The sequence below is a fragment of the Lycorma delicatula genome, chromosome 4 (assembly GCF_047948215.1).
Source record: "Lycorma delicatula isolate Av1 chromosome 4, ASM4794821v1, whole genome shotgun sequence".
NCBI classification, from domain to species: domain Eukaryota; kingdom Metazoa; phylum Arthropoda; class Insecta; order Hemiptera; family Fulgoridae; genus Lycorma; species Lycorma delicatula.
In genome coordinates, this window is record NC_134458.1 from 65924814 (window position 1) to 65948462 (window position 23649).

Here is a 23649-nt window from a genome sequence, read left to right on the forward strand (position 1 = left end):
CCTTATTAACCACTCCGGGGGTAACTGGCATCACCTTACGGCATTACCTCAAGTTACACCCGTAGTGACGTGGAAGCAGATTGCCCCACCCTAGCTTAGCCACATCATTCGGCCACCATCGGGGTCTTCCGTGCGTCCTCGAGACATCCGAACCTTCTGCTTCTGGATGGTTGTAACTTTTTATTAACTGTGGTTCTACGCAACGAGTTATGATTTCTAGTCGTTTTCGTTTTAAAATATTTAAAATGACCAGAAAATACATTATCTCATGTATTTCAATACAAATCTGTAATTAACGATTATTCAACTTTTGTTTAGAAAATATAACGATGAAATTTTAGTTTAAATTAAAACTAATTCTTCGATTCGTTTATGGATATAAGTCTAACTTCCTTATTTCGTTCTCTCTTTAAAATTGAAAAAGCTCTAAAAACAGATAACACAGCATAAAAATTAAAACTAAATCTACATTCGGAACTCTTCGCGATTATCATTAGCGAAGAGGAAAGTTTTTATTTTTTTAATCAAAATATATACGCAAATTATCGCTCCGTAAGGTAAAATATTAGAACATCAAAAATCTCAGAACTTTTCTTTATTTCCTTGCACAAGGCTTCAAGTTTCAGATGCTGAATACAATTCCAGATGGAAAGCAGGTGTTAACTGTTCAAGGATTATAAAAAGAGTTTTCCTAGTGTAAAATCCTTTTTCTTCCTAGCGAGAGAAGAGGTGACCGTCGAACTTTTTAGATGTTTTAGACTAAACCTTTTTTTTACTATGTATGGAAATAGGATATCGCTGGACATTTTGATTCACTCGCTTTAGTACTTAAAAGGGGATCACCGATCGACAGGCAGTGAACCCGAATATATTTCAGCAGATGAATTTACCGGGCGGGTTACTATACGGTACCGTTAACAGAGCCCCAAAAGAATAACTGGTAATAACCAAAGCATCAGTATTTTTCACAATCGACTGTGAAACCGTTGAGTACGACGTTAATTAAGAAGAGGGATCCGAACACCCACCTTCTTCAAAGAGCGATGACACAGAAGGTCGGCAGAAGAGAAAATTTTAATGTCAACTCAGAACGCTTCTTTAAAAAAATTTCGTTTCAAATTCTTTTAGAGATGCCATTTTTTCCGATATTATTTTATGAAGTAATGAAATAATTTATCGACCTAAATTTTATGAATTTAATTACGATTAAAATACACGCCGAATAATATGACTTGTAGTTCAATATTCGAATGACTATTGTACCAGAGTTACTGGTTTTTAAAAGAAATAACAAATATTCAATTTTGTTTTAACAACTTACTTTATGGTTTTCAGCATATTTTTACGAACTTATTCGGATATTTTTCGATATAAATTTTACTAAACTCGATTTAATAAAACGTTGCATCCTGTAAAAAAAAATACTGAACACACACACACACACACACACACACACACACACACACACACACACACACACACAGAGAGAGAGAGAGAGAGAGAGAGAGAGAGAGAGAGAGAGAGAGAGAGAGAGTATAGTTCATCGTAAATACCAATAACCAAGTCTGCTTTGCTTCTCACACGTATAACTTGCTTTTTTCATTATTTTTATTTTGTGATTCATTATTTTTATTTATCGCGCGGAGGGGATATAAATAACCAATAAGGGTTAATTATAATGAATACATTGAATCGATTTAGTGAGTTTGTTTTCCCGCAGATATTCGGGTTGTGTTTCGTTGAGACTACATTTATTATCGAGTTATTAGAATATTCTCCGAGCACTGTTTAGTAATCGATTCTAATTCACGACCGATTTAAGTCGTTTTCGTTTGGTAACACTACACGTGAGGTTTTTGCCGGTAGAATACCCTTGCCGGTAGCTTTGAATAATTGCCCGCCCGTATTCACCTATGCCTCTGTAACCCTTTAGTTAACAAATTACAAATGATGTTTTGACAGAAGGGGAAGATTCAATTTGTCAAATTAGGGCAAAACCGACCCTTAACGGCTGTCGCACTTGTGCACTTTTCATACTACATTAAATTTTCATTTTAAATTGATATTAAGGAGGGACGAAGGCTCGTACCGTCGATGACAAAAGTCGTATACTGGTCACAAAAGGTTGTAAAGACCGTCAATAGGAAGGTTGCTTGCTAAATAATATATTGGCATTCATTGTCAAAATGAAAAATTCAGTTTTATTTAATATGATTTAGTATTATGTAAGATATAATATACAACAGGGAGGGAGAGAGTAATATTCATATTACTCTCTCCCTCCCACACATACACACACACGTGCACGCGCGCGTAAACACATGCACATATGCGTAGTTAATTTTATTTTTATACAAATTCTAACGCGTTAATTTATCGGTTAAAAAATGTCACATTATGCTACTGAATTTAACGATAAAAATTGTACACCTATTGAAATTTTAACGTTTTAATCTCCTCAATAAAAAGAAAATCCTTTTTAAGGAGGTTTAAAAACCTACATCCTAGACCAGGTTTTAAGTTAAAGAATAAAAAATAAATAAGTTAAAATTAAAAAATAAAATGAATTTAAACGTCCGACGGTTATATCACTCCATTGTAGTATTAATACTACACACTAAGTAGTCTTCAAACCGAGAAAATTCACACGCCCGTATGCCACAATTACGATCTTGCTGTTGCGTAAAATTAATTGTTATTAATGGGAGAAGTATCATCCGAGTGTTACGATGTCTTCGTTAAAATTTTACTATTTCAGCATTTTCGTGGTTTTGTTTATTCAATAGTAAAGCCCTAACGGATAAAAAAAATCTCAATTATGTTTCGAATAACTGTATTTAAACAATGTAACTTAATCAAGGGTCTCAACTGCCGTTTTTTTTTTTTAACGGCAGCCCGATAGCTTTACTGTTCTATTTTTCTTGATAATTAATTTTCTTTTTACACAAAAAGAAAAATATTTAAGTGAAATATTTCTTACACAAGAATAACTTTTTGTTAATTCTATACACTCGTAAAACCGGTTCTTAAGTTTTTCTACAGACCGCATAATTTGAAGATTAAAACCTCAAGAAACCGTTATCTAATTTTATTTATACTACGGACCGTAAGAAAAAGATCTACAGTTTAGAGTCTACGCGAATCATTAAAAATTATTTTCGGAATAATTTTATTCAAAAAGAATTTAACAAATTATTTACGCCTTAAAAAGTGAAATCCCTCTTGTAAAAGAGGGTTTAGAAGTGCGTTATGCGAAGAAGGAAGATTACTGTAATTAGTTTAATATATTTTATATGAGGTGATAACGATAGCATATATATTTAAAGAAACTCAGGTAATGGAATTCGGTTATGAACCAAACACTTTACGAGTTAGTAGTACGAATTAGGAGGTGCTTTTGTACGCGATTGTATGTACCTTCATTGAAAAAAGAATGTTATCGTCCCCTGAAGCTCATCCCCCTTTTCTATTTAACATCGGTCTGAATTAAATGATAAATTGTGTTCATCGTGTACACTCCCATTAAGGTAGCCTTTTCATACAAATAAGAATCATCTATCGTTAAAGTGTGTTGTCATCACTTTTTACGTTTCTCTTACATTCAATAGAGTTTTTTCCATCGAATTTCTTTTGTAAATATTTTATTACTGTTATTAATATTTGTTATTATATTCTGTTTTATAGCATTTTTTTTTTATTTACACATAGATAAATATACACACACGCGCGCACGAACGCAGCTTATATACGAGTACATGCGTACAAGTGGCTCGAGCAATTGCTATAAAAATATTGTTGTATTATGACTTGCAAAAAACCAAAAGATTCTTGATACGTTCATTGTGAACGAAATATTTAAAAGAATTGAAAATTCATTAAGCAGCCGATGAGGGCTCTGAAGAATGAATTAGCGAACCGATTACGGTTTGTCGAATAGATAAATTTGTAATCGTATGTTATTTTTAACGAACAGACAATACGGCCGAATTATAACGATCAAAAGTTGTTATTCGAATTTTATATTAATTAGAGTCCAAAGGTGTACTTTTTTTTGTAAAAAATTTAACAAAACATGTGAGAAGCGAAATAAATAAAGAAATAACAATTACAGAGGCTACTAAAAAAAATACAAACTAACAAATAGCAAATCGTAATACAAACAGATAACTATTTCTTCTTCCTAAAACAATAAGCGGAACAATCTTGATTACTTAAGAAGGCTCAGACTTATCTTGAGTTTTGCCTAATAAGTTGTCATAACATTGTAACTGACGGTAAGAAAAGAAACAAAAAAAAATAAATAAAATAATATATATATACATACGAAAAATTAGGACCTATTTATTTATTTTCACTAATATGTTTTACATTGTTTTATTAAATAATAATTAAAACAATAAGAACACATCATTTTTTTTTTGTCTTCAGTCATTTGACTGGTTTGATGCAGCTCTCCAAGATTCCCTATCTAGTGCTAGTCGTTTCACTTCAGTATACCCTCTACATCCTACATCCCTAACAATTTGTTTTATATATTCCAAACGTGACCTGCGTACACAATTTTTTCCTTCTACCTGTCCTTCCAATATTAAAGCGACTATTCCAGGATGCCTTAGTATGTGGCCTATAAGTCTGTCTCTTCTTTTAACTATATTTTTCCAAATGCTTCTTTCTTCATCTATTTGCCGCAATACCTCTTCATTTGTCCCTTTATCCACCCATCTGATTTTTAACATTCTCCTATAGCACCACATTTCAAAAGCTTCTAATCTTTTCTTCTCAGATACTGCGATTGTCCAAGTTTCACTTCCATATAAAGCGACACTCCAAACATATACTTTCAAAAAACTTTTCCTGAGATTTAAATTAATTTTTGATGTAAACAAATTATATTTCTTACTTAAGGCTCGTTTTGCTTGTGCTATTCGGCATTTTATATCGCTCCTGCTTCGTCCATCTTTAGTAATTCTACTTCCCAAATAACAAAATTCTTCTACCTCCATAATCTTTTCTCCTCCTATTTTCACATTCAGTGGTTCATCTTTGTTATTTCTACTACATTTCATTACTTTTGTTTTGTTCTTGTTTATTTTCATGCGATAGTTCTTGCGTAGGACTTCATCTATGCCGTTCATTGTTTCTTCTAAATCCTTTTTACTCTCGGCTAGAATTACTATATCATCAGCAAATCGTAGCATCTTTATCTTTTCACCTTGTACTGTTAAGGTGAAAAATACGCATCATTTAAGTTTGTATAAAAATGTGAAATTAACACGAGTTTTTTACGTCATTCGTTTGCCATATGTAATTTTTTAGCTCTGCAATTTCAACAATACTATCCTGTAAAACATGCAGTTAATACATTTTTTTTAAAAATGACTCTTGCCTTACCCTTATCAAATTTTAAGACTTTTGATGATTATTTCGATGATAATGAGCGTATATATATATATATATATATATAATATTAATATCTAAATTTTTTTTATCGGGAATCGACTTAAACAAATAAAATACGTTGCTTTGTAAACAAAGTTTTATTTTCATTAATCCTTGATTCTATTTACATTTTTTACGCAAATTCTCATCTGTAAATAAAGAAACGACATTTAAAGTTTATTCTTTTTTGTGTCGATTCCTTTTTAGTAGTCTTTGTAAATTAATTTATTTTCTATTTATATCATACATGATAACATTCAATCCACACATGGCTTTTTCCAGTCTTAGCCCCCTCTACCGTACCCACCGGTACGGTAGACCACCGGGTTGGTCTAACCAACCCGTCTAAGACGGGTTGGTGAACCCGTCTTCCCAAATCAGCTGATTTGGAAGTCGAGAGTTCTAGCGTTCAAGTCCTAGTAAAGTCAGTTATTTTTATACGGATTTGAATACTAGGTCCTGGTTACCGGTGTTCTTTGGTGGTTGGGTTTCAATTAACTACACATCTCAGGAATGGTCGAACTGAGACTGTACAAAACTACACTCCATTTACACTCATACATATCATCCTCATTCATCCTCTGAAGTACTGCCTGAACGGTAATTCCCAGAGGCTAAAGAGGAAAAAGAAAGAAAAGCCCCCTCTACCGTGTAAGCCGGTAACTACTCTACCTACGCACAGCGCGACTGTGCGTAGGTAGAGTAATTCAATAATAAAGAAAGTTAGTTTCTTTACACACACACACACACACACACACACACACACACACACACACACACACGTTGAAACGGTGCCGCCCTATAGCCGGTGGCACCGTTTCAACACGCGCGCGCGATAAACAGATACCTATAACTTTTGATCTACGATAAAATCAAGATGTCATCGATTAATATGTGTGTGTTTAAACATACACATTTTCATCTTCAGTAATGATAAAGAAGTAGTTTTTTATAATCGTAAACAATTTTACAACAGAAATTAAAATATGGTCGCTATAAAAATTAGAATCACATTTATTTACAAACTGTGAATAAATTACGCTCTATGATCGCGTAAACTGTCGTCTATTAACACATCTAAGGTGATATAAACTATTTTTGGTAACGATAAATATTTTTTGTTTAGAAATATGAAGTAGCTTAATATCTTATTCGGTATGCTATAGAAGTATTAAGACCGTATTTTAAATACGGCAATAATAAATGTCTTGTACTGCCGAAAAATACAGCAGATATTTAAATTAAATGTATTTTTAATACGGATGAAATTTACTTTTACGGCGGTTACTGTAGATTTACTATATGGCTATTACCGACGATAGATTTAAGTAAGTATTTAAATTTTGATTCTTTTTGAAAGGCAACGTAAATTGTTATTATGGCTTCCGTAACGACCTTGCATCCACACCATGCCACAATTAATCCGACTGTAAAACGTCTGTTTCTTAACGCACGTTATAACAGACGTTTCCTACACTCTATTCCACGCCATTTTCAGCCGCAACCGAGCAACATATAAACTTGTTCGCTCTCTTCCGCTTCCTGATAACTCTAGGCCAAAATTCATAGTTTTTTTTAATGAGAATATCCGGATGATCCACTTGTCATCCAGAGAAACCATTATATATAGGGATTTTTTCGTTATAATTTGCAAATCTGGATCGATCCCTATTAATAAAATGTCGACTCTCAACACTGACGGGCGAGCAGCGGGCAACTTCTGATATCAAGTTTGAGTTTAGTTTTATCTTTCGACAAAGTTACTCGCAATCACAATTGCGGCCTACCCGCAATCGCAATTTACTCAAAAAATATTTTTAATTTATTGATTTTTCCCGAAATAGAATATTAAATCAGTGAAAAAGCGTTTGTCGATTTGTAGCCGTGAGTCAGAAAAAGATATGTGAATACGTTGATGTAGAACATTTTCGACAAGGTACAAGTCAAATATCCACTGATGTGCAGTTTTAAACCGATCACAAAAAAGATGAATGTTTGTTTTTTTACTTAATTTCCTGTTAAGTTATGCGATTTTCTTACATTACTGAGATCATCTACAAAAAACAAATTGACCGTAATTCTGATCAAAATAGCTATTTATTGAAAGATGGCTAAATACTGAAAAACCTTTTTTCCAAAAAACTAAATCGGTGCTGATAATAAAAAAATATTAGTTATTAAAGTATACACTTTTATATTTTTCGTTGCGCTTTATACGCAGATATAAAGTAGAGTCGGTTTAAAAACAATAATCCAATGGCTGGTGGTGCTTTCATCTAGCTTTTTCTTTCTTTAATTTCAGTAATGAGATGAAAATACTTAGGTTAACGGAAAAGAGATCATCTGCAATTTTTTACCTTTATCACCAAGTTTCAAACTATCGACAATATGAGCGTATAAAATATAAATATGGAAAAAAATTAAATATTATTAACGTATAATTCCGTAATGTAAATGTTGATGTTTTCATTTTTATTTAAAAGCGATTTGTTACAATTTTTATTTCTTTATTTTGGCTCAAATAATTTTTTTAATATCCTACATTTTTTAATCCTTGTTATTACGAATAACGTAAATGTAATAATGTTGCCTAAAGGAAAAGAATGACGTGGTGCGGTGTAGTGAAATGTCCGTTAAGTACGCATCTAAACGTGTTTATGTTTAAATGTCTTATACAGTGGGAACATTAGATTCAAAACATAGATGTAGGGGCAACACTTTTCTGTCGATCTGTCAGACAAGGTGAAAAAGGTCCCTAAGCATCCCTCAATTAACATACAAAAGTCGAGGGCCTCACTACCATTCTGATATTTGTTTATAAACAAAATAAAATTTAAGAACCGTGTTTTTTTTTTTAATATTTTGGCTGTAGGTCGTTAAATATTGATTTTACAGAAAAAATTATTCTTGTTAAAAATGTTGAGCGGAAGATTTTACGCAAAAAAGTCTACGGACACATTCCGATCAGATTAAAAATAAACGAGCTAGCGCAATAAGCAGTAGCGCACCATATACTGCCTATGCAGAGAGATATAAGATAGCCGGCGGCACCGTTTCAACACGCGCGCGCGATAAACAAATACCTATAACTTTTGATCTACGATAAAATCAAGATGTCATCGATAAATGATACCTATAGGAATAACATTTGGTAAATTTAAAAGAATTTGCTACATTTAGGAATAACATATTATAATATAATGTTGTCAGGTAGAAATATTTTCAAATTTGTTAATCAAAGGCCTGCAAATAAAACCCAAATTCAAAAAATCGAAAAAGACTCTGCAAGTATATTCTTAAGGTGATTATTTATGAATGTAATAAGTTTCGTAGCAAAATATGTTGTGGTTTTTTAAACATAAGTAATTTTAAAATCATTATATTTCATAAAACGTAATATGAGACTTCCGCTAAAGTATAAAAATACAATAATAACTTACAAAATTTTAGGAAATTAAGTATTAAACAATAGCGATTGTTAGGGAAAAATACTTACTTTTAGATGATAACATCAATTTTACGTAAATTTTAATTCTTGACTGAGTTTTGTGAACGTAATATTTGTAAAATGTGTGAGTGCGCACCAAACAGTGAAAATAGTAATGTAAATAAATGATTGTAAAAAGTTAAAAAAGAGTCGATTTTTGTGTTAAACTTGGTAAAGTTATTCAGAAATATATACTTAAAAAATTTCAAAAAAATTAACTGTTTAAGATAAAAAACTAGTTTTTTTTTGTTTTTGATTTAAGTAACAGATAATTATTACGTTTTTTATGTTCTTATGAAAATGTTACTAAAATATTTTTGTGTAAAACTTTCCGTTCTGCTACTTCTGTTTGAATCGTTTTTCGATAAATTCAATATTTAACTAGTCAACCGAAAAACGGGACTACGACACGTTTACATCGATGTAGAATGGGCCATTTTATTAGAAATACCCAGATATCTCAAAATGTTTTATGTAAATTTTTTTCGGTAAGGCTCTCGAGGTTTAGTAATTGAGGCACGCTTAGGGACCTTTTCCACCCGGTCTGATCGACTGGAAAACTTTGTCTCTATATTCATGTTTTGAATCTAGTGTTCCCGCTCTATCAATAAATAGAGAAATAAATAAATAATTAATAAATAGAAAAAAAAATTCGAAAAGCACCAGGTTTAAACTGAGTATATGCTACATTTTTTCTAACTGTTAATTACAAAGTTAAAATAAATAACCTCCTCTATGAATCATGAGACCTTGCCGTTGGTGAGGGGGCTTGAGTGCTCAGGGATACAGAGTAGCTGGACCGAAGGTGCAACCATATCGGAGAGGTATCTGTTGAGAGCCAGACTAAGGAATGATTCCTGAAAGAGGGCAGCAGCTCTTTCAGTAGTTGTTAGGGGCGTGAGTCAGGACGACTTAAACGGCCGTATCAACATCACTCAGTCCTCTGAGTACTGCGCAGCTGAAAGCAATGGAAAACTACAGCTGCTTTTTTTCCAAGAAAATGTGGCTCTGCATTTTCACATAGCAATAATGGAGGCGCCTTCCTTGGTAAAATATTCCGGAGGTAAAATAGTCCCCCGTTCGGATCTCCGGGTGGGGACTACTAAGGAAGGGGTCACCAGAAAATTAAAAAATAACATTCTACGAGTCGGAGCGTGGAATGTTAGAAGCTTGAAAAAGGTTGGTAGGCTAGAAAATCTAAAAAGGGAAATGGGTAGGACAAATGTGGATATAGTAGGAATTAGTGAGGTTCGGTGGGAAGAGGAAGGCGACTTTTGGTCAGGTGATTTTAGAGTAATTAACTCAGCGTCAAATAATGGGCAGGCAGGAGTAGGTTTCATGATGAACAAGAAGATAGGGAGGAGAGTGGAGTATTTCAAAACGCATAGCGATAGAATCATTGTAATAAGGATAAAATCAAAACCTAAACCGACAACGATTGTTAACGTCTATATGCCTACAAGCGCCCATGATGATGATGAGGTAGAGTGTGTATACGAAGAGATTCATGAAGCAATTAAACACGTAAAAGGAGATGAAAATTTAATAATAGTTGGAGATTGGAATGCAAGCATTGGAAAAGGCAAGGAAGGAAATATAGTGGGTGAATACGGGCTGGGCAAAAGGAATGAAAGAGGGGACCGACTTATAGAATTTTGCACGAAGTATAATTTAGTAATTGCCAACACCCAATTTAAAAATCATAATAGAAGAATATACACTTGGAAAAAGCCAGGCGATACTGCAAGGTATCAGATAGATTATATCATGGTTAAGCAAAGATTTAGAAATCAACTCGTTGACTGCAAAACTTACCCTGGAGCAGACATTGATAGCGACCATAATTTGGTGATAATGAAATGTAGATTGGGGTTTAAAAACCTGAAGAAAAGGTGTCAGATGAATCGGTGGAATTTAGAGAAGCTTGAGGAAGAGGAGGTAAAGAAGATTTTTGAGGAGGACATCGCAAGAGGTCTGAGTAAAAAATATAAGGTAGAAAATGTAGAAGAAGAATGGGAGAATGTTAAAAAGGAAATTCTTAAATCAGCAGAAGCAAACTTAGGCGGAATAAAGAGAACCGGTAGAAAACCTTGGGTTTCAGACGATATATTGCAGCTGATGGATGAACGTAGAAAATATAAGAATGCTAGTGATGAAGAAAGTAAAAGGAACTATCGGAAATTAAGAAATGCTATAAACAGGAAGTGCAAACTGGTGAAAGAAGAGTGGATTAAAGAAAAGTGTTCAGAAGTGGAAAGAGAAATGAACATTGGTAAAATAGACGGAGCATACAGGAAAGTTAAGGAAAATTTTGGGGTACATAAATTAAAATCTAATAATGTGTTAAACAAAGATGGTACACCAATATATAATACGAAAGGTAAAGTCGATAGATGGGTGGAATATATTGAAGAGTTATACGGAGGATATGAATTAGAAAATGGTGTTATAGAGGAAGAAGAGGAAGTTGAGGAGGATGAAATGGGAGAAACAATACTGAGATCTGAATTTAAGAGAGCATTAAAAGATTTAAATGGCAGAAAGGCTCCTGGAATAGACGGAATACCTGTAGAATTACTGCGCAGTGCAGGTGAGGAAGCGATTGATAGATTATACAAACTGGTGTGTAATATTTATGAAAATGGGGAATTTCCATCAGACTTCAAAAAAAGTGTTATAGTTATGATACCAAAGAAAGCAGGGGCAGATAAATGTGAAGAATACAGAACAATTAGTTTAACTAGTCATGCATCAAAAATCTTAACTAGAATTTTATACAGAAGAATTGAGAGGAGAGTGGAAGAAGTGTTAGGAGAAGACCAATTTGGTTTCAGGAAAAGTATAGGTACAAGGGAAGCAATTTTAGGCCTCAGATTAATAGTAGAAGGAAGATTAAAGAAAAACAAACCAACATACTTGGCGTTTATAGACCTAGAAAAGGCTTTCGATAACGTAGACTGGAATAAAATGTTCAGCATTTTAAAAAAATTAGGGTTCAAATACAGAGATAGAAGAACAATTGCTAACATGTACAGGAACCAAACAGCAACAATAACAATTGAAGAACATAAGAAAGAAGCCCTAATAAGAAAGGGAGTCCGACAAGGATGTTCCCTATCTCCGTTACTTTTTAATCTTTACATGGAATTAGCAGTTAATGATGTTAAAGAACAATTTAGATTCGGAGTAACAGTACAAGGTGAAAAGATAAAGATGCTACGATTTGCTGATGATATAGTAATTCTAGCCGAGGGTAAAAAGGATTTAGAAGAAACAATGAACGGCATAGATGAAGTCCTACGCAAGAACTATCGCATGAAAATAAACAAGAACAAAACAAAAGTAATGAAATGTAGTAGAAATAACAAAGATGGACCGCTGAATGTGAAAATAGGAGGAGAAAAGATTATGGAGGTAGAAGAATTTTGTTATTTGGGAAGTAAAATTACTAAAGATGGACGAAGCAGGAGCGATATAAAATGCCGAATAGCACAAGCTAAACGAGCCTTCAGTAAGAAATATAATTTGTTTACATCAAAAATTAATTTAAATGTCAGGAAAAGATTTTTGAAAGTGTATGTTTGGAGTGTCGTTTTATATGGAAGTGAAACTTGGACAATCGGAGTATCCGAGAAGAAAAGATTAGAAGCTTTTGAAATGTGGTGCTATAGGAGAATGTTAAAAATCAGATGGGTGGATAAAGTGACAAATGAAGAGGTATTGCGGCAAATAGATGAAGAAAGAAGCATTTGGAAAAATATAGTTAAAAGAAGAGACAGACTTATAGGCCACATACTAAGGCATCCTGGAATAGTCGCTTTAATATTGGAAGGACAGGTAGAAGGAAAAAATTGTGTACGCAGGTCACGTTTGGAATATATAAAACAAATTGTTAGGGATGTAGGATGTAGAGGGTATACTGAAGTGAAACGACTAGCACTAGATAGGGAATCTTGGAGAGCTGCATCAAACCAGTCAAATGACTGAAGACAAAAAAAAAAAATTAATAAAAATAAATAAAACTCAGATGCCTTTTTTCATTTGCTGAACTATTTTTTACCTACAATTTTACTAGTTTTATAATAAAAGTTTTTAATTAAAAGGATAAATATAATAATCTAGTTGTTTTGAGTAGCTGTCTAATCAGTGGTGTACAGTCACAGATGGTTCTGAACTGTTTTTAAAAATAGTTGCTACTTTGAACGCAAATATCTTTATGACATCTAAACTTCACAGACCTTAAAATAAAAGTTTAACGATAGAAATCGGTTGACTGTTCGCCGGCGGTTTCCGTTACGAATAATATAGGTTAATACTCGGAATCTAGTACTTTATAATTGAAAATTGCTACTGACAATCGCACTTCATAATCGCTTAAGGACTAAATGCTCCAAATTTCTGGGATATTGGGAGAAAACGCTACTTTTCATCACTTCCTTCCCCGATGAAAAAACACTCGGCAAATGATTATACGACTTCGAAGGCCGATCTGTTGTATCCTTTTGTCCGATTTTTTCTTAAAAACGTTATCGTAGAGGAATTCCTCTTCCAAAAAATAAAATATGGAGGAACACCTCCTTTTTGCCGAATGAAGCCGGTTTTCTCAAACGATAACCCATTTTCTGACCGAGTAATATACTTTTCGTTACGTTTCAAGATACGATTTTCCGATTACGACACCTCTGAATTGCACAGACCTCTCCGAACACCTGCTCGTAAAGCAAATAAAAGAACATTTAATTCCTGCAGAATTATTTCACGAGGATTTGGGTCGCTTCAGTAAATACCGTTACGACAACCTATGCGACCTTTTAGTTTGAAATCGGCATCGTCAGTCGAGATAGTACATTTTGGAAAATCCAGTTCCATCTCTTACGTATTACAAACCGTTCTAAAAATTCTAAACGTTTGTCGAAGTCACGTTGTTAGATATTACTCCGGATGCGGGAGAGAAGCTTCGATTTCAGGACGTGAGGCGTACTGCCCCGTTAATAAAACAACGAAATAATTGACACTTTTCCTGCAAACAGAAAATATCATAAGCGTTTAAATTTTTGAAAAGTAATATCTTTTTAATCCGCTAAGTAAAGCGACTTCCATACCGTCAAAATACAGATACAAGAAAGTAGGAATTTTCGATATACAGCGCTTTCGAAATGATAGTTCGTATTCAGTAGAAAATAATTAAAGATTAAACGTATTATGAGATGCGTACAAATGTTAAAATTAATATATTCAGTATAGTCGTTCAACAAATACGATACAGAATTTATATGAACGAAGTTTTACGGTTGTTTGTACAATTTTTAATATTTGATATGTTTAAATAAATGTTTGTTGCTGAATGTATTTTTAGTTCCTATCATAAGTAACTATAATTTACCCGTACAATAATCTTTAGTTAAACATATGCCTACATATTAATAGAAATGACAAGCCGTATGCATTCACTGTACCGATTTTGTATTTTATTTTGCACGTGAGTTAACGTTAAGATTTGTTTAAAAGTGAAGGTGATGTCACATCTCTGGAAAACGGTCCAAGAGTACTCTGTATTTTTACACAAATAATTTAAACGCGTTAATAATACGAATGTTATAACATTTGTCAAATCAACCGCTGGACGGGCATTACTCGCAAAAGGACATCCCAATCATTATTCTTAATAACGATATAGCAAAAAAGGTTTTAAAAATGTAGACTTTATTTTTGTTTATATAATTATCTTCAAAGGGATTGCCAGATCGACGATTCCGCTAAAACTAGAAAAAAATTTCACGAATGAAATCAAATTATTCGTAAGATAGAAAACTAAACTTGAAAATAAACTAAATGATAAAGTAAAAGAGACGAGAAATAAGGTTAGAAGAATATATTTTAAAAGAAGTTACAAATTTTCATTATTTAGATATTAGAATAAGAAGAACGAACGACTGTTAAAACCTGTAAGACCTTTCGAACAAAGATAATTCTGCATCGAAAAAATAAGGATCAGTAAAAAACTTAAATATTTGTGGCAGAATCGTGTAAAAAAACAAACGAGGACGGTAGACCGTATAATAAGATATAACTCGATCGATTTGATCATAGGAAGTTTAGGAAGAATATAAAACAAATAATTGACTACACATGCTGTAACCGGTACGTCGAGAGTAAAAGAGAAATACAAAAAAGCGATTGAGCGACAGATGACAAGAAGAGATAATTTTATCTCTTTGCAAACCGAGGAGTTACGCTTAAAATTAAAAATTACGAGTTTGAGCTCTGTGACTTTTCAAGCATACCATCTGCAAAACCGGAGATTAGTATATTAGTATTCCGGTTATCGCTCGAATTAAAAAAAAAAAAAATCATTCTAGCCGAGTTTGGAAAATGTTGCTTACGGTCAGAATCCTAAATTTTGGGCTACAACTTCAAATTCTGTGAAGTGATCGAGTAATGATCCTCGTACAAGATTTTACTACGTTAAATACGCAGTTTAGCTTACACGAGTCGTAGAATAGAGTGAATTTTTAATAAAACTGACGTATAGGGGTAGTAGAAAGTTAAAGCGCATGTCTATATTTAGAGAATTTGTATAGAAAAGAGCTTAATAGTAGTGTTTCAGTTTTAATGATATCTGTTCATTTGTCTCGTTTTTCAACCGTAATGTCTCTCGGTTCTGATTAACATCGAGTCTGACAAATAATAAAAAGCCTGAAGATTACAAACACACTGTCGCTTAACGAACAAGATATGCTACTGCAAAATAACACGGCATTGGATATCCCAAACGCTTCCAAATTATTTTATTACAATTATACTCGTTATACCCCTCGGGCCCTCAAAATGCGTAGATCCGTAGAAACCGGGGTGTTTTACTATCTGATGCTGAAATATTTTTTGTGTAAATTGTAATTTCGCTTATATCTGTTTCGTTTAGTCATATGAGAAAGTAAAAATAATTGAATAACGAAAGGGTTGTCGGTTTGTGTATCTGAAAATATTTTCTGAACGATATAAAATCGTGGTCTGTTTTATTATATCACAAAATACAGTCGTAAAGTCATTACAAAGTTTACAAAAACATAACGATAAAATAATAATTTGCGATACCAGGAAATACATGCCGTTAGGTTATATTAAAATAATCGGCTCTTTTTCGTTTTAAACAAATAATATATAAAGGAAATAATCCGTAATACGTGAATACACATAAAATTTTATCCGCTTCAGTTAAATTTTAAAATGTTCATATTTTATGTAAGTGGCGAAACAGAAAGTCTGAAATGCGGTTTTGGAGCAGAACAGAACAATAGACATAAAAGTTTTAACCGGACGGAAAAATGCACCTATAATTTAAAAGCGGACAAGCCTATGTTACGGGAGATTTGTAAAAAAAAATCCACGCCAGTTAGTTTAACGGCCTAAAGGACTGTTCAACAAAGGGTCTAAAAATATAATTTCTGAACGTACGAGTTTTCACAATCGAGTATGTTGTGTGCTTATATATAGAAGTACACTTCTCCTTTTTTGTTTTTTTAGGAATGAAAATAATTATCGTCCGAATCAGTGGTTAACCCCTACGGTTCTAATCGATCGCGAAAAGCAAACTTTTAACGTCAGACTGCCTTTCATGTGTTATTTGAAATTTTGTTAAACATAGGTTGGATTGTGTATGAGTAAATTTGCTGACAATTGAATATATAGTTTTAAGATAGAATAGTAAAAATTTAAGCATAAAAATTGAATATTATAATTCATAAATAATATATATATATATATATATATATATATATAGTTACTTGTCGGTAAATAAACTGAATTATCAATTAAATTAAGTTGGGCCTACTTTATAAATTAGTTTCGAAATAATTCACTCGAAATCATTTTTTTATTTAGGTTCTTAAAATAGAAATATTATAAGTAATATAATATTTTTATTTTGTAAAATGTAAATTTCAAATTGTCGGTACTAGAATTTTCTTTCTTTTCATCGGTATGTAATTTTTTTTTTCGTTATGAGAAAGAGCGTGCGATATATACGTGGTATTTACCGTATTGCGTTAGACCAACTACGAGGATATTGTTCTTGTTTGTAACATTTCCCAGCAGTTCCTTTTCTCTGGAAACAAATGCATAATCTTTACGTCGTTAGTCGTTTGCTCGATTCAGTTTGAAATTTTTATTTTCCTCCGGTTCCTGATTAGAGGGGTAAAATAAGTCGATTTTTGCAATCAAGTTACTCATGAAAGTTTCACGATTTCGAAATAAATATTAAACTTCGATACACTATATACAACGGTACGACGCTTCTTTTTTTTAAACTTAGCGGTATACCTAACCTATCACAAAGCCAAAATTTATAGTCTTTTAAAATTTTGTCGAGATGAAGTTAAATAATTTTGAAACGTATTTTCTCATCATGAAATGGAATTCTTTGAAATCGTTCAGTTTTATTTTTTCAGTTTCAATCTGAATGTTATTGTTTTCACCGAAAAACTAGAAACCTATTCGAAAATAGATAGTGCAAAGCCACTTTTACAAAAATAGAGCGAATAAAAGAATTAATTTTGAATGCGAACGGACAGAAATTCATAAATAATTTTCAACGTTCTATTCTTTGAAAATATTTAATTATCACCCCTCTAATAATAAATTAGTGACGTCTCGGGTATCGTATGTTTATTGTAATCTCAACAGATACTTTTTCAATGATGTCCTCCTCGTCCGATGTTATTGCCGGCCCGGGGTAGCAGAACCGATCAAAATATAATAGATAATAAAATAAGGGGTGAGTATTATTTTAAATGACAATAGACGTGTTTTAAAGACGGCTTATATTTTAATGTATTTAATATAAGCGGGTGGTTTGTACACCACAGATTTAAGGGTAAACTGTGCAGGCTTTTATAGTTCGGTATAGCTTATGGATTATCCGACCCGAGGTTATTCGTTCAAATTTGTTCCCGCTCGTATATATCCTTTTAAACCCGAGCCTATTTATTATGCCTCCAGTAATTTTATTATTTGCATATTTAAAAGTACTTTGTTGCGCGTATTCTAAACAAAAGATATCGATATGAACCCCGATGTCAATGAATGTTACTTTTTTTGTTTGTGCGTTTGTAAATTTTTTCTATCTGGTAACAGAGTTGCTTCCCGTTTCAGTATTTTTTTTTTATTTAAAAATTTTTTGTACGAATTTTTTTAAACTTCTTTAACCTTGTAAATCTTTTTCATCTTGTTATGTTCATATATATATATATATATAGATAGATACCATATAACATGAATAGAGTTATAATTTCAGTAAATAAAAATAAACATTATCCAAAAAGCTTTTTTCCGTTCGTCTCCTCTTAATATTTTTTAAACAGAAATTTATATCTCTATATCGGATTGAAATATCGTACTAAAAAAAAAATTCCGAATTTGTTTAGCTACTAAATAGCGAAATAAGATAGATTTTGTATTTTTATGTTCCAAAAAAATCAGGAGTTTAAATTTTTAATCTCTAATATCTCGGTATTCAGTCAAATTATATTTTATTAGATAAAATCTGCAGCAAATAAATAACACCTCGCTTATTCAAATCTGATTGAAAACAACCGATTTACGTCGTATATCGTTACAGTGTGTGAGCACAGTACGGGTAGAAGTCAGACTGAATATTGAGCCTGTTTTCATTTCCTCCTCAATGAAAAATACTTTTTTTTATTTTTATGTTACATCGAACACGCCTTCCAGATTATTGTAACAACGTGCAATCATTTTTTTATGCCCATGAAATTTGTTTTTATTTCCTAAAAATATTTATGCTAAAATCAGTATGATGTAAACTAACCGAATCAATTTTATAACAATAATTTAAGTAAAACAATGTGCGTATACCTATATAAATATTTTTTTCTTTTCGTTCCAACCACTATGATCACGTTTACGTAGTTTTGACCTCTTTTTCTTATCCCAAAAGGTTTTCATTCTTTTGCTCTCTTGTTTTCGCCTTTCTTCTGTCCAACTATTCAGGTTTATACTCTTCTTTACCTTTCTCTCTGGAAAATTAGATTCTGGAATCGCTTTTCTAAATTTATCTCTGTCTTTACACAGATCCTTTGAAAAATTTAATGTTTTTAGATCTGTTTCTATTTGTTTAAACCGGTCGGTCTTTATGGATCTGTTAATGTAAAAATTAAATATTTGTTTTGTCAATTTTTGGTTGTTCATTCTGCATGAATTTCGATAAAACTGTAATCTTCTTTTCCGAATTAAGTCCCCTATTTTTTTCTGCATGTTTGTAAATTTCTTTTTCAATTTTCAATTTGTAAATAACATCTTCATATTTTGGTCCATAAATTTTTCTTAAAATTCTTTTTTCTATTTTTGCTATTTCTTGTTCTAAAAAAACTGCAAGACATTTTGCTTCGAACAGTGCTTCAGGTAGGTCCACAGTTTTATGGTGCTTCAATTTAAAGTTATGTGACAGGAATTTTTTTATTGCAAATGATCTTCGTGAGATAATAGCCGTTTCCATTTTTCGTACTTTATTCGGAAATTTTGTCGGAATTTTAAAGGTTTGAGTTATGTTCTCTTTGTCACTGGAAAACCGGTTAGTTTTTTCATAAGAAATTTGAAGACCAATTTTGCTTGCACATTCTCTTAGTTTTTGAATTTTGATTTTAGCCTCGTCTATATCTCTTGCGAAAATTGCAATATCGTCTGCGAATGCCAGAATATTTGTATTTATGAATTTAGTTTTAGCACCCATTCTTATATTTTCGTGTACGTTTAACTTTTTAAGTTCTTTCTCCCATTCTGTTATAATTTGTTCAAGGGCACAATTAAAGAGGATCGGAGACAGTCCGTCCCCTTGCCTTACTCCAAATTTAATCTCGAATGGTTCTGAAAATTCTTGGATGTATTTTAAATTCTTCCAGGATTTTAAGTTGATATTCCCTGTAGATGGGTCGTAGGCTTTCTTAAAATCTATAAAAATTGAAACTAATTTTGGGTTTTTAATTTTCTGGTATAGTAAAATTTGTTCTAGATTAAAGATTTGCTCTGCACAACTTCTTCCAGGTCTAAATCCACCTTGATATTCTCTGATCTCTTTTCCTTAATATCTTTTTATCTTATATTATTGTTGTTATTATTAATACTACCTTTGTTATACTTAATTAATGTAATTAGTATCGATAAATTAAAAAAAATTTGTGTTAAATTATTTTGCTGATGATGTTGCTCTAGTCGTAGCTAATGTGTCCTATGAACGCACTATTTCATACGCAAAAAGATCTTGATGCACTTTTACGATGGGCTCATGATCAAAACTTAATTATCAATGAAAAAAAGACGGCTATAAAGCACATCCGTTGCCCAAAATCATTAATTAAAGAAAAATTATTTTTAAAAACACATACTTGTATTGGTAAAATACTTTACCTTCCTGCAAATGTCCTGTTATAGCTTTTAAATTCGAGTATTATTGTTTAGGCATTACTAATAGTGAATTTCTTACTTGGTTTCAGCAAATCAGTGTTATTTCTGCTCGATTGTTTAGTATAAAATGTGTCATGTACAGGTTCGTTTCCCTAATTGTGTTTTAAAAATTATATATTAAACATTATTCAATCTTATTACTAAACAATTGAGTCAATCTTAAGATATGGTATTACTGCTTGGGGCATGCTGAGGATTGTTATTAAAATGCAATCTGTTCCATTCAAAAACAAGTAATTAAAACTATTCTAAAAGCCTATAACAATAGACATAGCGAACAAATATTCAAAAGTTTCATTGTCAGAAGACTTCTATCACCCAGAGGTCTGCTGCATCAAAATATTATTATGGATAACTTTTTCTTATCAAACTATGTAAAAATAAAAATTATGAACTGTAAAACTCGTAACATACCTTATTTTACACATCGGTAAACAGGTATGGCTACTGTACGTTGTCTTATCTTGTTCCAAAGATTTTCTGAGATTTTTCACCAGGCACATTAAATTTCTTCTCTATGAAGTTGAAAGAAGACATTCTTAACTTTTCTTTGACTATTTATTTAATTTTAAAAAACATAAAGGAAAGAACTAGAGAGCAGAATATTAATCTTTATGAGGACAAGGAGATTTTTTTGTTTTGTTAATGTTAATTAATCATATGTTATGAGATTTGTTTTATATTTTATTTTTCAATGGGTTTATTTCTGTGTTTTGTTTTAACTGTGTATTTATTATTTATATGGAAACTCGTGGCAGACTGCTGTGTCAGTTTAGGGGTTTCCTATAAAAAATGTAAATAAAATAAAATAAATATTAAAAAAGAATTATTATTATTATTATAGGATCAAATGTAAAAGAAAATTTTTGCTGTCAGCGAAAGTCGCAATATATAAAAATTAGTCGATAAAATATAAAATTAATTAGATTAAATTACATTACAAAATTTGTAAGACAATATAATATTATAACAAACATAATATTTTTAATGAAACTTAAAAAAAAAATTAAGTAAGAGGGAAGTTTATGCGGAATCAATCATAATAATAATGACCCTTTTTTTCTTTCTTTTTCCTATTTAGCCTCCGGTAACTACCGTTTAGATAATTCTTCAGAGGATGAATGAGGATGACATGTATGAGTGTAGTCTTGCACAGTCTCAGTTCGACCATTCTTGAGATGTGTGGTTAATTGTGAAACCCAACCACCAAAGAACACCGGTATCCACGATCTAGTATTCAAATCCGTGTAAAAATAACTGGCTTTACTAGGACTTGAACGCTGGAACTCTCGACTTCCAAATAATAATAATGACCCGGATAAATCCAACCCCACGTCCGTGCAATAACATCTACGCACACGTCCAGGGCGGACAATGACGTGGTACTTCTGTATCTTCACTTATGTCGGCCAACGGGGAAATGGTGTTGCTCAGGAGCTTCTCGTGGAGTACGGGATTGGCAGTCCCGAGCTGTCCGAGATGGTTGCGGTTGTGCTTGTCGGTTTCGCTGTTTGTAGCGTGGGTGGGAGGCATGACCATGGTCTGTGTTTGTCGATGCTGAGTGGAGTGAGGATGGGAGAGTGCCCATCCCTCTTCTCGGTTGTAGAGCCGGATTGTGGATGGGCTACTGTGAGCTTGCTCTGCCAAAGTCTTGCGCCGTCCAGTGTGAGTCAGTCGCTTCGGCCTTTGGCAGGGATTGTCCTATGGGTAAGAGTATCGTAGTCCTTACTGCTACGTGCGAGCCCTAGGATGTCGGTATCGTGGGTCAGGCAGTACCTGACTCCCCGGCCTGGGTTAAATTTGTGAAAGGTGGCGGACTAGGGGAACCCACGCAGGATCTATGATCCAGGGCACGCGCAACCGTCTCTCCGCCCGCAGCTTGTGACATGTCGACTGGAAAAATTTAGGCTATGGATTTTTCAACTTCCACAACATCCGTGGCAGAGGGTCCACGAAAAAATCCTCATCCTGGACAGTATCCATCTTCGCAGGCGAAGAGAATGAAAAGTGTCGAATTTAGCGACAAAGAAGACTTTTTGGTAATCGAGAAGACGGATCGAACCAAGTTTCGACTGAAAGGCAAAGCTGTAATACCGAAATATTTGGAAATTAAGACAAGAAAAGGAGGTTTCAGCAAGACTAGTCCTTTCACGATAGCCCGATGTATCACGGAAGCTGCTGGTGGACCGGTAAAGGAGGTAAGGAAGACTGCAGTAGGACTGTTCGTTCAAACGGTCGACATCCTACCTTCACCTTTAACATCCTCACGGTTGTTAAAGGTGAAGAAGACTGGACTATTAGACTTGAAGTATCACCACACGGAACACTAAATACGTCCGAAGGGTGCAGTTGTGTGCAGGGACTTACTGAACCGCACCGAAGAGGAGATCTTCATGAAACTCAGTGATCAGGAAGTTATAGCTTGTCGTCGATTGAATACCCAGCGTAGTGGAGAAGTACAACCCTCCGCCTCGCACGTTTTGACATTCAACAGGCCAAAGTGCCCAGATAAGATAAAATCCGGCTTTCACAGGCTAGACGTCCGTCCGTTCGTCCCGACACCATTGCGATGCCACAGATCGCGATGAAAGAGATCTATGTTTGTGGTGAATCGCTCCATCCTGACGACCCATGCTGGGATCTACCTGTCTGCGTCAATTGTCAAGGGATTCATTCAGCGCGATCTAGAAATTGTTCAATATATAAAGAAGAGGTAGCAATCCAAGAGATCAAGACCATTCAGAAAGTGAGCTATATAGCAGAAAAGAAAATTGTAAAAAATATATCTCAGAAGACAACATATGCACAATATCATGAGCATATCTCATATGCACAAGCTGTCATCTCCTGCAGCTTCCTTCATTGCAAAAGATGTGGTTTCGGAACTGGCTCCAGTATTAGTAAATATGGTTGAACGTATCATCGACAACAAATTTAGAAATCGTCTAACCAGAGAAGATAGTTTAAAACAAGAGAGAGAAAAGAGTCGTTTCCTTAGAGGAATGAACCTTTGAAGGAAAAGAGCAGTGAATGCAGACAAAAAAAAAAGCTTGAACCAAAAGTAGAAATCACCGAAATCCCCGTTGGATATGACAATATATATATGGATATGACAATATAGAGGCAAAAATCCTAGAAAAAGAAGACTTACAAAAAACAAAAATGACATTCTTTCCAGAAAGCTTACAACCGGTGTCAGACCTATACCAGACCAGCCGGAGCTCAGAGCTCGAGAATTGATCGAT